The 14,953-nt window shown below is 48.5% G+C and overlaps 1 protein-coding gene across 22 annotated transcripts in view; it reads left to right on the top strand.

Moving 5' to 3' along the window:
• Window positions 1-14,953, top strand: part of SNED1 (sushi, nidogen and EGF like domains 1) — a 90,412-nt gene that overhangs the window by 9,126 nt on the left and 66,333 nt on the right. Inside the window, exon 2 of one of the 22 annotated variants that reach the window (XM_073807012.1) lies at window positions 5,798-5,939. The exons of the other annotated variants lie outside the window; for them this stretch is intronic. The gene's annotated coding sequence lies outside the window, so the exon portion shown is untranslated. The remainder of the gene's footprint in view (window positions 1-5,797; window positions 5,940-14,953) is intronic. 22 annotated transcript variants of the gene reach the window in all.

Raw genomic sequence — 14,953 nt, 5'->3', positions numbered from 1 at the left:
GGAGAGGGACCCCGGTGGGGGGGAGGGGTGCCGTGCCGCTCCCCGCGCCGCCAGCCCCGCCCGCCCCACCGGAGGTTCAGACGTTCTCCCCTGGAGGAAGACAGTCCGGGCACGCCCCTGCCCAGGTGGCCCCGGCCCTGCTCTGCCCTGGCCCCGCACCGTGGGGAGGGCGGCAGCCATCCGGTGGGGGCGGAGAGGGGAGCCCGCCGGCCGAGCGCTGGCGGGCAGGCCGGAGGCCTCTGCACACACCGCACACACCTGAGCACCGGACTTCAAAGGCAGGAAGGAAACTGGGCAGAGCGCCTGTGGGGGAGCCATGGGGCCCAGGCCAGCCGAGGAAGACAGACGGAGGGGGGGGGGTGCAGGATGCAGGGAGGGCAGGGCAGGCGGTCCCACCCGGCAGGTGGCCACGGCCCTAGGGACCCTCACTCCAGCCTGCGGCGCCCCCCCATCCAACTGTGACTCCTCACCCTTGACTCTTTTCCTAAACACGGGCAGAAAAGGGGACCCAAAGTAAGTGTGCAGCGAAAGAGCAGATGTGATGCGAGCCCCGAGGGACGGCGGCCCCAAGTTAAGGCCTGTGGTTGCCGCCCACACCGTGCAGCCCTGACAAGGCTGCCTGCACCTGCCTCCTTCCCTCCAAGTTGTTCAGGTTCTTCCATGTTTTGTCCATTATCACCGTGGTTCAATTACATAGATCGTCTTCAAGTTGTTTGTTTCACTGTGGTGGACATTTGGAGCTGTTCCTACTTTTAGACCATTCTTACTGTGCTGTCTGGGAACATTCCGGAACGTGCGTCCCGGTGCACCTGGGCGCTGGCATGGAGGGTGGTGGGCCCTAGGGGTGGGGCTGTCGGGCATGGGCCGCACCCGCTCGCAGCTTGTGAAGTACAGAGGCCACGGGTGTTCCCACTGCAGGACACGCTTGCCAGCCCGGTGGTTGTGGACGGGCGTGAAAACGAGGTGCTGCTGCTCTGTTTTGTTCATGAGGCTGAGCACATCTTGTTCGCTTGCCGTTGGATTGCCTCATTTGTAAGCCTGCTGTTAAGTCTTTCCTCTTTCCTACTGAGTTCCCTTTTTCCTTGTTACTTTATGGGAGTTGTGTACATACACCAGGTCACAAGTGTTGCGAACATCTTTTCCCTTTTCTCTGCACCTTACTTCACGCTCTTTGGTGCGCCTTTGGGTGAATAGGTACTCTTGAGTTTAATGCAGTAAATGTACCCGTCTTTATTTTTATGGTCAGAGGTTTTTTGTGCTTTTTTTTTTTTTTTTTTTTGCGGTACGCAGGCCTCTCACTGTTGTGGCCTCTCCCGCTGTGGAGCACAGGCTCCGGACGCGCAGGCTCAGCGGCCATGGCTCACGGGCCCAGCCGCTCCGCAGCATGTGGGATCTTCCCGGACCGGGGCACGAACCCGTGTCCCCTGCATCAGCAGGTGGACTCTCAACCACTGCGCCACCAGGGAAGCCCCTGTGCCTTTTTCTTAAAAACATCTTATTTATTTATTTGGCCGTGTTGGGTCTTAGTTGCGGCACGTGGGATCTTCCGTTGCGGTGTGCGGGCTCCCTAGTTGTGGCACGCGGGCTCAGTTGCACACGGCATGTGGGAATCTTAGTTCCCTGACAGGGGATGGAACCTGCGTCCCCTGCGTTGGAAAGTGGATTCTTCACCACTGGACCGCCGGGGATGTCCTGTGCCTTATTTTAAAAATCACCTCCAAGTCTTGAATATGTTCTCCATGGCCCCCCACAACAGCGTGTCTGCTGTGCAGCTTGGTCGCTCACACCTCCGTGCCTGCGCATGTGGAGCTGGGCACGAGGTAGGCCCCCCAGCCCGCCCCCCACCCCCCACCGAGTGTGTGCCTGGGCCATCTCCCGGCCCTCCTCCTGCCCACCTGTCCGATCACTGTTCCGTGTGAGAGCCCAGTGTCCACTACAGCATCCATCCTGGACCAGCAAGTCCTTCCATCTTTTCTTCTCCAGGAAGTCTTGGTCCTTCTTGGCTTTGCCTTTTCATATAAAATTTACAGTTGGCTTATCAGGTTACACACACACACAGACCCACGTCTGCCGGGATTTTTACTGGGATTGCGTGGAGTATGAAGACTGATGCGAGAACTGATACCTTTACCTGGGTTGACTCGCGTGGCCCGGGAACAGAGCACGTTCCTGCGTTTATTTAGATTGTCTCTGACATTCTCTAATAAATCTAACATCTTTTGTTAGATCTATTCTTAAGGACTTGCTGTTCTCTATACTGTTGTAAATGGTGTCTTTTCTTCATTTCTTTTCTAAGTACTTACTGCTGTCAATGTGGAATCACAACTGAGTTCTTACCGCTTCTAGTTTTATATGTAACAACCAGGCCGAGCCTCTTACCAATTCTGCCGCATCATCGGGATTCTTCTGGATTTTCCCACATTCACGTGCATAGCATTTGCACCTGATGGTCGTTGTGTTTCTCCCTTTCTAGTCCGTTTGCATTTTGATTCATTTTTCGCCTTGCTGTGCTGGTTGGATACATTGCGTGTTAGCAGGACCCAGAAAGAAAGTGTCCGTGTTTCACGACTAAACGTGCTGCTTCCTCCTGTTCGTTTTCAAGATGCCCTTTTCCGGATCAGAATGTCCCCTCCTATTCCTATTCTCATATTCAGGGAATTTGTATCACATGTGGGTGTTGGCTCTAGTAAATACCATCTCTATACCTATAAAGGTGACTCTCACCTTTAATCTGTTAAATGGGTCACTTAAATTCATTGGATTTCTAATGTAAGGCCACGCTTGATTCCTAACAGAAATCCAAGTTGGTAGTGATGAATTATGTACCCAGTTCATATATTGCTGCATTCAGTTTGCTAACTGCGTTAAGATTTGGGCGGTTTTATATGTGAGATTGGGCTGTTAGCCCATCCATGTTACATTTTAGTGTCGGGGTTGTGCTAGCCTCAGAAGATGAGTTCTTCTGTCTGGAAGAGTTCCTGTATCTCTGGACTTACTCCTTGGATGTTTGGTAGAACTCACTGGTGCTGCCATCTGGACCTAGAGTTTTCTTGGTGGGAAAATTGTGAACACTAATTGAATTTCCTTATGAATATAAAAAAATAGATTTTCTATTTCTTTTCACATTTGGTAAGTTGTGTTTTTCTAGGGGAAAAGATCCATTTTATATACAGCTTCAAGGTGATCAACATAAAACTGTTGAGGTCTGGGATTCGATGGTAGCCTCCTTACACACCAGCGGTCAGCCTGTCACTGCTTCTCAGAAGCTGGCCGAGGCCCGAGGCTCCCGGGTCAGGAACAAAGGCCGTTAGGGCTCATGGTGCAGGGAGAGGCACACCGTGTGGTTCGCCTTGGTGTCCCTGGCTCTCCTCGTGGTGTCATGAGGCCACACGGAGGGGCCCAGGCAGATGGAACCCAGACTGGGGGTTTGTGTCATAGCCAGGAAGCCCTGGGCTCGGGGAAGCCATCTCTCCTATGGCGAGCCTGCCTTTGCCCGCAAGGGAGAGGACACTTTGTCTCTCGAAGGCAGTCTCTGCAAATACAACCCCAAGACCCGGCCCAAGCAGGGAGCGGACGAGCAAAGCGCTCGGGGCCTCCCCCACGGCCCACCTCCCCGCCCCCCCTGTTCTGGGCCAAGCTCCAATTTTCACACGAGTCTGCCATTCCGTCAGCCACCCTGATTCATCGGACCAGCAGAGGCCAGGACCAGATCTGGGTGATTTGCTGCCCACAGGACTCCAGGCAGCAAGATGGGGTTCAGCCCCAGGTCCCAGGTGCAGCCGGCTGTGCAGGATCCCAGAGAGGCCAGGAGTGGTCCAAGGCCAGGCCACCGTCCATCCTGACGCACGAACGCCTGCGGACCGCCCTGCTGATCTTGGATGCCATCACCAGTGACTACAGAGGCCGTAAATTGGCCCAGAAAGCAACTCCCATTAGGCTGACAAGCTCACCCTGCTTTTGCGCAAACCTTCCCAGCTCTCCACTGAAAATCTGGTATGCTGGGAATCGCCCAGTCACAGGCAGACTGCGAGGGCTGAGCCCCCGCCCCGCCGTGGAGAGACGTCCTGTGATCCCTCTCCCCACATGCAGACGTGTGACCTGAGGGGACGCAGGCCTCTCAGGTTAGGATCTGTTCAACTTGATTCGGGTTGCCTGTCCCGCCGGTTTGGTTAAGGCCTAAGGGCCGTGTCTCTGACCGTTTGTGGTCTCAGTCATCACACACAACAGAACCCGAGGCCCAGTATGAATTCGTGTCATGAGACAAACAAGGTTGTGCCGTCGTGAATTTACCTGCAGGGAGGGCGGGGCCCACACCTGGGCGGCAGGCACAGTAGAGCAGTTTGTGACCGGAGTGTCCCGTGGTTTTTCCACTTTCATAGCTCGCAGACAGGGATGCAAACCCAGCGCAGGTCGGGTGGGCAGCTGCACTGCTGCCCGACTCAGGTGGGCCGTGAGGGCTTTGCCAGGCACTGGATCTAGGGGCGCAAAGCGGTCACCTACCCGCGGCTCCCCCGGGGGCTGAGGTGGTCCTGCCCAGGTGTGGGTTGAATACTCCTCAGCCACAAAGCCAGTGTGCCCGTCCTGGCCCCGTTAATCACCTGCTCCCCCAGCCACCTCTGCTCACACCCAGACCTTTCACCAGGAGGGCTCAGGTGCAAAAGACACCGTTACATCCCCCACAGGGGCCCCCATGGACCACCGCTGACGACAGCACGCAGGGTCCTCAGCCAAGTGACCGTGTCTCCAGGACCTGGAATTCCGCCATCCAACAGAAAGTGAAATTCGAATCCTGCAGCCCCTGTATGGGGGCTGCCCCTGGGGGCGCACCTACCAGGCTAGGCAGGGCTGCTGTCAGGGAGAGGGATGCCTCACGGTGCCAGGAACAGTCCGGGCAGGTCCCTGTCTTCAAAGGAGGGCTGTGTAACCCGGTACCCACACCCCCCTTAGTCCTGGCCACCACCCAGAGGCCAGCCAAGGGGAGCTGAACCCCTCCTGGGGCCACGTTTGGTGAGCAAACAGCCCGGCCAGGGTGCGAGGACCCGGGCAGGCAAGGCCACAGGGGCAGAAGCCTTTCGGGATGATTTCAAGGAGGCTGGTCCAGGGCTCGTGACACCAGGTGCCCTCAGAGGATGGGGAACACAGAACGCTCGTCGCACACCCGACTCTAAGCACTGCGGGGGCCTTTGAGACCCCAGCCCTCCGCTGCCACACACAAATGGTCCAGGGAGTCGACGGTGGCAGTGCCGTGGCCAGAGTGGGCTGATGAGGCTGGAAGGGCAGCACCGTGACGGCGAAGTATCAGCAGCAGTGAGACCCCCATGGAGGGCCTGGGAGGGGTCAGAGGTGGCTCACGAGGCCGGCTTCTGTGGACACAGGCCTGGAGTGTGGCAGTGGATTTTGAGCCCCTAACGCAGAGCCCTTTCTTTCGCTGGGTCATGGTGGTGGCTGCATTGCCATCTCTGGTACGAGGAGGGACACAGGGGCATCCCCGTCAGTCCCATCAGAGAAAGCCCCACCCTGGACACCTGCCCGAGGGACCCAGACCGTGCAACCATCAGCTGCAGTCTGTTCCCGAAGATGGGCGCCCTTAGTTGGCCGGGCTGGGTGGGCTCCGTCCGGTGGCAGCGCCGGCTTTTTCTGCGGAGGGTCTGGTTGTGAACCTCTGCGCATCGTGGCCGTGAGGGCTCGGAGCAAAGGCGTGGGCGCCTGTGGGTTCCCGCAAAGCGCGGCCCACGGAGCCCCACCCAGCCTCGTCTGCGTGACCTGGGAGCTGCGAGTGTGATTTGTGTTTTTAAAGGGCTGTGAAAACAAAAACAAAAGGGGCAAAGAGGCATATGCGAGGAGCCCGTATATGGTCCACGGCGTGAAAAGTGTTTACCATCTGGCCCTTCAGCCGGCAGTCCGCTGACCCTCCAGCAGACCCTTAGCAGCCCCCGCAGGTCAGTACAAACCTGGGCGTCCCTCAGAGCTCCTTCCGTGGCCGGGTTGCAGGGGAAGCCGGTACTTACAGTTCTGCCCACGCGCAGGCTGACCCGGCGCCACTTCCGGAGTGGGCGCTGGAGCCGGACAGCCGCTGCCCCCCAGTGGACACCATGGGGCCCAGCTTAGCTGGGCCATCGGCGAACCAGGCTGGCTCTTAGGGCCCCTCTGGGACCCGAGGTCCCGCTCGGCCAGGGCTGCGCTCCGGGTGCCGGGGCGTTAGCTGAGCCCCCCCGAGGGCCGCTGCTGCTGTTTCACGTAAAACCGAGACGGCTCGTGGCACAGGGACCTCTCCCTTTGGCCACCGACCCAGCTGGGCCCTTCCCTTGCTAGTGCTCAAGTTCAAGTCCGCGCGCCCCAGTGGGGATATTGGGCAGAGAGTCACAGGTCCCGCAGATCACACTCAGCTCCTACGAGCTGTCCCGGGGAGCGGGCAGGGCCCCAATTTGTAAACAGGGTGCAGTGGGCCCTGCCTCGGGCAGGGGGCGCTGCTGAGCAAGGACAGGCCTCCGGCTCCGGCTCCGGCTCCGCTTGGCTCCTGGACGCCAAGTCCTTTCTGCTGCAGGGCCTGCGGGCGGGGTCTGTGCTGCCCTGCCCTCTCCACGTGCAGGGCCCCAGGAAGGAGAGCCCAGCCACTTCCCGGACGGACGTGCAGGCAGCGATCACTCGTTCAGACACAGAGGCCACGTGGCCCAGATCCACCCACAGGGCCCCTGAAGCGTCCCGTCCCCACTGCAAACCCGTCTAAACGCCAGGAGTCGAGTTTGGGCATCTTCTCTTCCTACGGGAGCGCAGGAGAGTGGAGGGGCCGCGGGCAGAGCAGAGGCCAGCTCCTGCTTTAGCCCCTCTTTCCCGCACCCCTGCACCCCTGGGCCCTCCCTGCTCCCAGAGGCCCACGGTCAGGAGCGCCTACCTGCCACCTTCCTCCTGCCTGCCTTCCTTCCTCTTCTTTCCTTTTCATTTCTCTTCTTTCTTTCTCTTCCGTCTTCATCACTGAGGTATAATTCACTTACTGTGCAGTTCACCCTCTTACGATTCAATGGCTTTTCACATACTTACAGAACTGTACATCATCACCACAGTCACCCTGGGAACATTTCCCTCACCCCAGAAGAAGCCCTTCGCCCCTGAGTGACCATCCTCCGCCTTTTCCCAGCACGCCCCTGACCTAGGCAGTCACTAAACTACTTTGTTTCTTTGGATTTGCCTGTTCTGCGTGTTTCATGTAAGTGGAGTCATAGTGTTTTGTGACTGGCTTCTTTCACTTAAAATGATGTTTTCAAAGCTCACTCGTGTTGTGGCCTGTGTCAGTACATCATTTCTTTTATTTGCCAAAAAATTCCATTTATTTTTATAACGTATCCACTCCTTAGTTGATGCAAATGAGGCTTGCTTACTCCCTTTGGCTATTATGAATAATATTGTTGTGGACATCTGTGTACAATGCATCCTTGTGTGTGGACGTGTTTTCAGTTCTCTTGGGTGTATATGGGTATATATCTAGGCATGGAATTGCTGGTGCATATAGTTATTCTGTATTTAACCATGTGAGGAGCTGACACTGTCTGTTTTCCAGAGTGGCCACACATCTTGCGTTCCACCAGCGGTGTAGGAGCGTTCCCGTTTCTTCACATCCTCACAAACATTTGTTATTATCTCCTTTTTCCACGATGGCCATCCTAGTGGGTGTGAAGTGTTATCTCACTGTGGTTTTGATTTTCATCTCCCGGACAGTGATGCTGAGCGTCTTTTCATGTGGTTGTTGGCCATTTGTATATCTTCTTTGGAGAAGTACCTATTCAAGTCCTTTGCACTTTTTTTATTGGGTTGTCTTTTTCTAAAGACTATTTTTTAACAACAGTTTTAAGTTCGCAGCAAAATTGAGAGGAAGGTACAGAGAGGTCCCGTATCTTCCCACTCTGACTCACGCACAGCCTCCCCGTTACTCATCGTCCTCCACTGGAAGGTACGTTTGTCACAATTGACGAACCTACATTTACACGACATCATCATCCCCCGAAGTCCACAGTTTACGTTGAGGTTCGCTCTTGGTGTGGTACGGTCGGTGGGTGTGGACAAATGTTTAGTGCCGTGTACCCGTCACTGTGGTATCGTCTCCGTGCTCCACCTGTTCACCCCTCCCCCAAACCCTAGCAAACTACCGATCTTTTTACTGTCTCCATAGTTTTCCCTTTTCTAGAATGTTATGTAGTTGGAGGTATATAGTATGTGGCCTTCTTCGATGGACTGTTTTCATTTAATATGCATGTAAGTCTCATGTGTATTTTTTCCTGGCTTGACAGCTCATTGCTTTTTAGCACTGAGTAATATTCCACTGTCTGGATGGACCACAGTTTACATATCCACTCACCTACTAAAGGACGTCTCAGTTGCTTCCGCGTTTTGGCAATCATGCATGAAGCCCTTCTAAATACCTGTGTGCAGGAATTTGTGTGGACCTAAGTTTTCAACTCCTTTGGCTAAATAGTAAGGAGCACAACTGCTGGATCTTCTGGTAAGACTGGACCGTATGCAGCCCCGCCAGCAGTGAGTGAGAGTTCCTGTTGCTCCACATCTCCACCAGTATTTGGTGTTGTCAGTGTTCCAGATTTGGCCGTGCTAATGGGTGTATAGTGCTATCCCACTATTGTTTAAATTTGCATTTTCCCTGATAACCTATGCTGTGGAGCGTCTTTTCATGTGCTTATTTGCCGTCTGCGTATCTTCTTTGGTGAGGTGTCTGTTAAGGCCTTTGGCCCAGTTTTTGACAAGGTTGGTTGTTTTCTTATCGCTGAGTGTTAAAAGCTCTTTGTATACTTTGAATAACAGTCTTTATCATATTTGCAAACATTTTCCCCAGGTCTGTGGCCTTTCTTCTCATTCTCTTGATATTATCTTTCACAGAGCAGAGGTTTTTATCTCCTTTTCTTACTGCATTAGCTAGAACAAATGCTGAAGACGGTGGTGAGAGGGACATCCTTGCCTTCTGCCTCATCTTAGTGGGAAAGCATCTAGTTTCTCACCATTGAGTATGATGTTACCTGCAGGTGGTGTTTTTTTTTAACATCTTTATTGGAGTATAATTGCTCTACAATGGTGTGTTAATTTCTGCTTTATAACAAAGTGAATCAGCTATGCATATACATATGTTCCCATATCTCTTCCCTCTTGTATCTCCCTCCCACCCTCCCTAATCCCACCCCTCTAGGTGGTCACAGAGCACCAAGCTGATCTCCCTGTGCTATGCGGCTGCTTCCCACTAGCTATCTACCTTACGTTTGGTAGTGTCTATATGTCCATGCCTCTCTCTCGCTTTGTCCCAGCTTACCCTTCCCCCTCCCCGTGTCCTTAAGTCCATTCTCTAGTAGGTCTGCGTCTTTATTCCCATCCTGCCCCTGGGTTCTTCATAACCACCCGTAGGTTTTTTGTAGATATTCCATATCCCCCTCTGTTCCTAGATTACTGAAAGTCTTTATCATGAACGGGCGTTGGATTTGGTCAAATGCTTTTCATGCATCTGTTGACATGATCATGTGATTTCTCTTCTTTAGCCTCTTGATGTGATGCATTACATCAATTGGCTGTTGAATGTTGAGCCAGGCTTGCGTAGCTGAGATAAATCCCACTTGGTTGTGGTATACAATTCTTTTTATACGTTGTTGGATTTGATTTGCTAATAATTTGTTGAGGACTTTTGTATCTATGTTCACGAGCACTATTGGTCTGTAGTTTTCTTTTCTTGTAATGTCTTTGTCTGGTTTTGGTATTAGGGTGATGCTGGCCTCATAGAACGAGTTAGGAAGTATTCCCTCTGCTTCTATCCTCTGAAAGAGATTGTAGAGAATTGGTATAACTTCTTAAGTGCGGTAGAATTCACCAGTGAACCTGTCTGGCCTGGTGCTTTCTGTTTTGGAAGATTATTAATTATTGATTCAGTTTCTTTAATAGATACAGGCCTATTCAGATTGTCTGTTTCTTCTTGTGTGAGTTTTGGCATATTGTGTCTTTCAAGGAATCGGTCCATTTTATCTAGGTAATCAAATTTATGGTCATAGATTTTTTTCATATTATCTCTTTATTATCCTTTTAACAACCACGGTATCTGTACTGATGTTCCCTTTCACATTTCTGATGTCAGTAATTTGTGTCCTCTTTTTGTCATAGATAGCCTGGCTGTCAATTTTCTTGATCTTTTCAAAGAGCCAGCTTTTGTTTTGTTGATTTTTTTATCGATTACCTATTTTCAATTTCATTAATTTTTTCCCTTGAATTCTTATTTCTTTTATTCCACTTACTTTGCATTTCCTCTGCTCTTCTTTACTAGTTTCCTGTGGTAGAAGCTTAGATTATTGCTTTTAGATTTTTCCTCTTTTCTAATACATGCATTCAGTGCTATCAATTTCCCTCTAGGCGGTGCTTTCACTGCATCCACAATTTTGGATAAGTTGTGCTTTAATTTTCATTTAGTTCAAATATTTTTAAATTTCTCTTGACATTCCTCTTTGGCCCATGTGTTATTTAGAAGTGTGTTGTGTAACCACTACGTAATTGGGGATTTTCCAGTTATCTTCACTAGTTACCATCTGTCACCTAGTTACCGTCTGTCGCCACACCAAGTCATTACGATATTATTGACTGTATACCCCATGCTGATTTCTAGTGTGGTCTGAGAGCAAATATCGTATGATTTCTATGCTTTTTAATTTCTTAAGGTGCGTCCTGTGGCCCAGAATGTGGTCTGTCTTGGTGAGTCCTCCTTGTGAGCTTGAGAAGAATGTGTTTTCGGCTGTTGTTGGGCGAGGTGGTATTTCGATTATATCTAGCTGTTTGATGGTGGTGTTGAGTTGGGTTATGTCCTTTCTGATTTTCTGCCTGCGGGATCTGTCCATTTCTGGTAGAGGACTACTGAAGTCTCCAGCTGTGACGGTGGACTTGTCCGTTTCTGCTTGTAGTTCTGCCAGCTGTTGCCTCATGTAGTTCAATGCTGTGTTAGCTGTACACACACTAAGGATTGTCTCGACATCTTGGAGAACTGATCCCTTTATCATTACGAAATGGCCTTCTTTACCCTGGATAATATCCTTGGTTTGAAGTCGGCTCTGTTTGAAATTAATATAGCAACTCTTGCTTTCTTTTGCTTAGTGTTAGCGTGATATGTCTCCCCCCATCCATCTACCTTTCATCTATATGCGTCTTTATATTTAAAGTGAGTCTCTTGTAGGCAGCTTATAGGTGGGTCTTGTTTTTTGATCCACTCTGACAATCTCTGTCTTTTCATTGGCGCATTTAGACGATTGATGTTCAGAGTGATTACTGATATGGTTGGATTAATATCTACAACACTTGTGACTGTTTTCTATTTGTTACCTTTGCTCTTTGTTCCTACTTTTGTCTTCCACTCTTTTCTGGCTTTTGGTTTTTTTTAGTTGAATTATGATTGACCTAGTTACCATCTGTCACCACACCAAGTTATTACAGTATTATCGACTACGTACCCCATGCTGTACATTTCATCCCTGTGACGCATTATTTTGCACCTGAAGTTTGTACCTACTTTGAGTGTCCCTCACCTGTTTCACTCACTGTCCCACCCCTCCTCCCTTCTGGCAACCACCTGTTTGTTCCCTACGAGTCTGTTTCTGATTTGTTATGTTTGTTCATTTGTTTGTTTTTTAGATTCCACATATAAATAAAATCATACAGTATTTGTCTTTCTCTGACTTACTTCACTTAGCATAATACCCTCTAGGTCCATCCATGTTGTCACAAATGGCAAGATCTCATTCTTTTTTATGGCTGAGTAATATTCCATTACATATATATGTATACACACACACACACACACACACACACACACACACACATACATATACATATATATCCCACTTCTTCTTTATCCATTCATCTATCAATGGACACTAAGTTTGCTTCCATATCTTGCCTATTGTAAATACTGCAGCTGTGAACATAGGGGTGTATATAGCTTTTCAAATTAGTGTTTTTGTTTTCTTTGGGAAAATATCCAGAAGTGGAATTGCTGGTGGTTCTATTTTTAATTTTTTGAGGAACCTCCATACTGTTCTCCATAGTAACGGCACCAATTTACACTCCCACCAACAGTGCACAAGGGTTCCCTTTTCTCCACACCCTCACCAACATTTTTTGTTTGTGTTTTTGACAATAGCCATTCCGATGCGTGTGAGGTGATACCTCATTGTGGTTTTAATTTGAGTTTCTTTGATGATGTGAAGTTGAACATCTTTTCATGTGTCTGTTGGCCATCTGTATGTCTTCTTTGGAAAAAAATCTATTCAGGTTCTCTGCCCATTTTTAATCTTTTTTGTTTGTTTGAGTTTTTTTAATGTTGAGTTGTATGAGATCTTTGTATATTTAGGATACTAACCCCTTGTTGGATATATAATTTGCAAATATCTTCTCCCATTTAGTAAGCTGCCTTTTCATTCTGTCGATAGTTTCTTTTGCTGTGCAAAAGCTTTTTAGTTTAAGTCCCATTTGTTTATTTTTGCTTTTGTTTTCTTGCCTGAGAAGTCAGATCCAAAAAAAAAATTTCTAAGACTGATGTCAAAAAGTGTACCGCCTGTGTTTTCTTCTAGGAGTTTTATGGTTTCAGGTCTTTTTTTTTTTTTTTTTTTTGGCTGTGTTGGGTCTTTGTTGCTGCACGTGGGCTTTCTCTAGTTGCAGCGAGCGGGGGCTACTCTTCGTTGCAGTGTGAGGGCTTCTCATTGCAGTGGCTTCTCTTGTTGTGGAGCATGGACTCTAGGAGCTCGGGCTTCAGTAGTTGTGGCATGCAGGCTCAGTAGTTGTGGCTCAGGAGCTCCAGAGTGCAGGCTCAGTAGTTGTGGCACACGGGCTTAGTTGCTCCCTGGCTTGTGGCATCTTCCCGGACCAGGGCTCGGACCCATGTCCCCTGCATTGGCAGGCGGATTCTTTTCTTTTTTTTTTTTTTGCAGTACACGGGCCTCTCACTGTTGTGGCCTCTCCCGTTGCAGAGCACAGGCTCCAGACGTGCAGGCTCAGCGGCCATGGTTCACGGGCCTAGCTGCTTCGCAGCATGTGGGATCTTCCCAGACGGGGGCACGAACCCGTGTCCCCTGCATCAGCAGGCGGACTCTCAACCACTGCGCCACCAGGGAAGCCCTGGCAGGCGGATTCTTAACCACTCTGCCACCAGGGAAGTCCCTCAGGTCTTATATTTAAGTCTTTTTTATATAATTTTTATTGGAGTATAGTTGATTTACAATGTTGTGTTAGTTTCAGGTGTACAGCAAAGTGAATCAGCTATACATATACATATATCCATTCTTTTTTAGATTCTTTTCCCATATAGGTCATTACAGAGTATTGAGTAGAGTTCCCTGTACTATGCAGTAGGTCCTTATTAGTTATCTATTTTATATATAGTAGCATGTATATATCAATCCCAATCTCCCAGTTTATCTCTCCCCCCCATTTAAGTCTGTAGTTCATTTTGAGTTTATTATTTTATATGGTGTGAGAAAGTAGTCCAGTTTGATTCTTTTGCATATATCTGTCCAGTTTTCCCAACACCATTTCTTGAAGAAGCTGTCTTTCTCCCCATAGTATATTCTTTCCTCCTCTGTTGTATATTAACTGACCATATGTAAGCAAATTTATTTATGGTGTCTCCATTCTGTTCCATTGACCTATGTGTCTGTTTTTGTGCCAGTGCCATACTATTTGATTACTGTAGCTTTGTAGTATAATTTGAAATCAGGGAGTGTGATATCTCTAGCTTTGTTCTTCTTTCTCAAGATTGTTTTGGTTATTCACAGTCTTATGTGTTTCCATACAAATTTTAGAATTATGTGATCTAGTTCTGTGGAAAAATGCCATTGGTATTTTGATAGGGATTGCATTGAATCTGTAGATTCCCTTAGGTTGTATAGTCATTTTAACAATATTAATCCTTCCAATTCATAAGCACAGTATATCTTTCCATTTGTGTCGCCTTCAGTTTCTTTCATCAATGTCTTATAGTTTTATAATATATATATCATATATATATGTGTGTGTACATACATATGCATATATAATATGATTGAAAACATTGTTGGTATTATTATTTTGGACAAACTGTTATCTGTTAGATCAGTTAGGAATAAGAAAAATAAAAGTTTTATTTTACCTTTGTTACTTTATTCCTTCTTTTATGCTCTTCCTTTCTTAATGAAGATCCAGATTTCTCATCTATATCATTTTCCTTCTCTCTAAAGAACTTCTTTTAACATACCTTGAAAAGCGTGTCTACTGGCAAGAAATTTCCTCAATTTTTGTTTGTCTGAGAAAGCCTTTATTTCTCCTTCACTAAGGATTATCTTCACTGAGGATAATTTTGCAGGGTACAGAATTCTAGGTTGGTGGGTTTTTTCTCTCAACATCTTAAATATTTCATTCCACTCTCTTCTTGCTTGCACTGTTTCTGAGGAATAGTCGGGTATAATTCTTATCTTTGCTCCTCTATAGGTAAGGTGTTTTTTCCCTCTGGCTTCTTTCAAGATTTTTTCTTTATCTTTGATTTTTCCATGATTTGAAAATGATATGCCTAGGGGATTTGAGCACCTCTCCTTCTTGGTATTCTCTGAGCTTCCTAGATCTGTGGTTTGTGGTCTAATATTAATTTGAGGAAATTCTCAGTTATTACTGTTTCAAATATTTCTTCTCTCCCTTTCTCTCTTTCTTCTCCTTCTGGAATTCTCACTACATGTATGTTTCTCCTTTTATAGTTGTCCAGCAGTCCTTGGATAATTTATTCTGTGTTTCTTTTTCTTTCAGTCTTTATTCTCTTTGCTTTTCAGTTTTGAAGGTTTCTGTTGAAATATCCTCAAGGTCAGAGATTCTTTCCTCAGCTGTGGCCAGTCTACTAATAAGCCCATCAGAGTCTTTCTTTACTTCTTTTACAGTGCTTTTTATATCTAGCATTTCTTTTTGTTGT

This window comes from Tursiops truncatus, chromosome 7 (genome assembly GCF_011762595.2).
Source record: "Tursiops truncatus isolate mTurTru1 chromosome 7, mTurTru1.mat.Y, whole genome shotgun sequence".
NCBI lineage: Eukaryota > Metazoa > Chordata > Mammalia > Artiodactyla > Delphinidae > Tursiops > Tursiops truncatus.
This window is presented reverse-complemented; position numbering and strand designations above follow the sequence as displayed.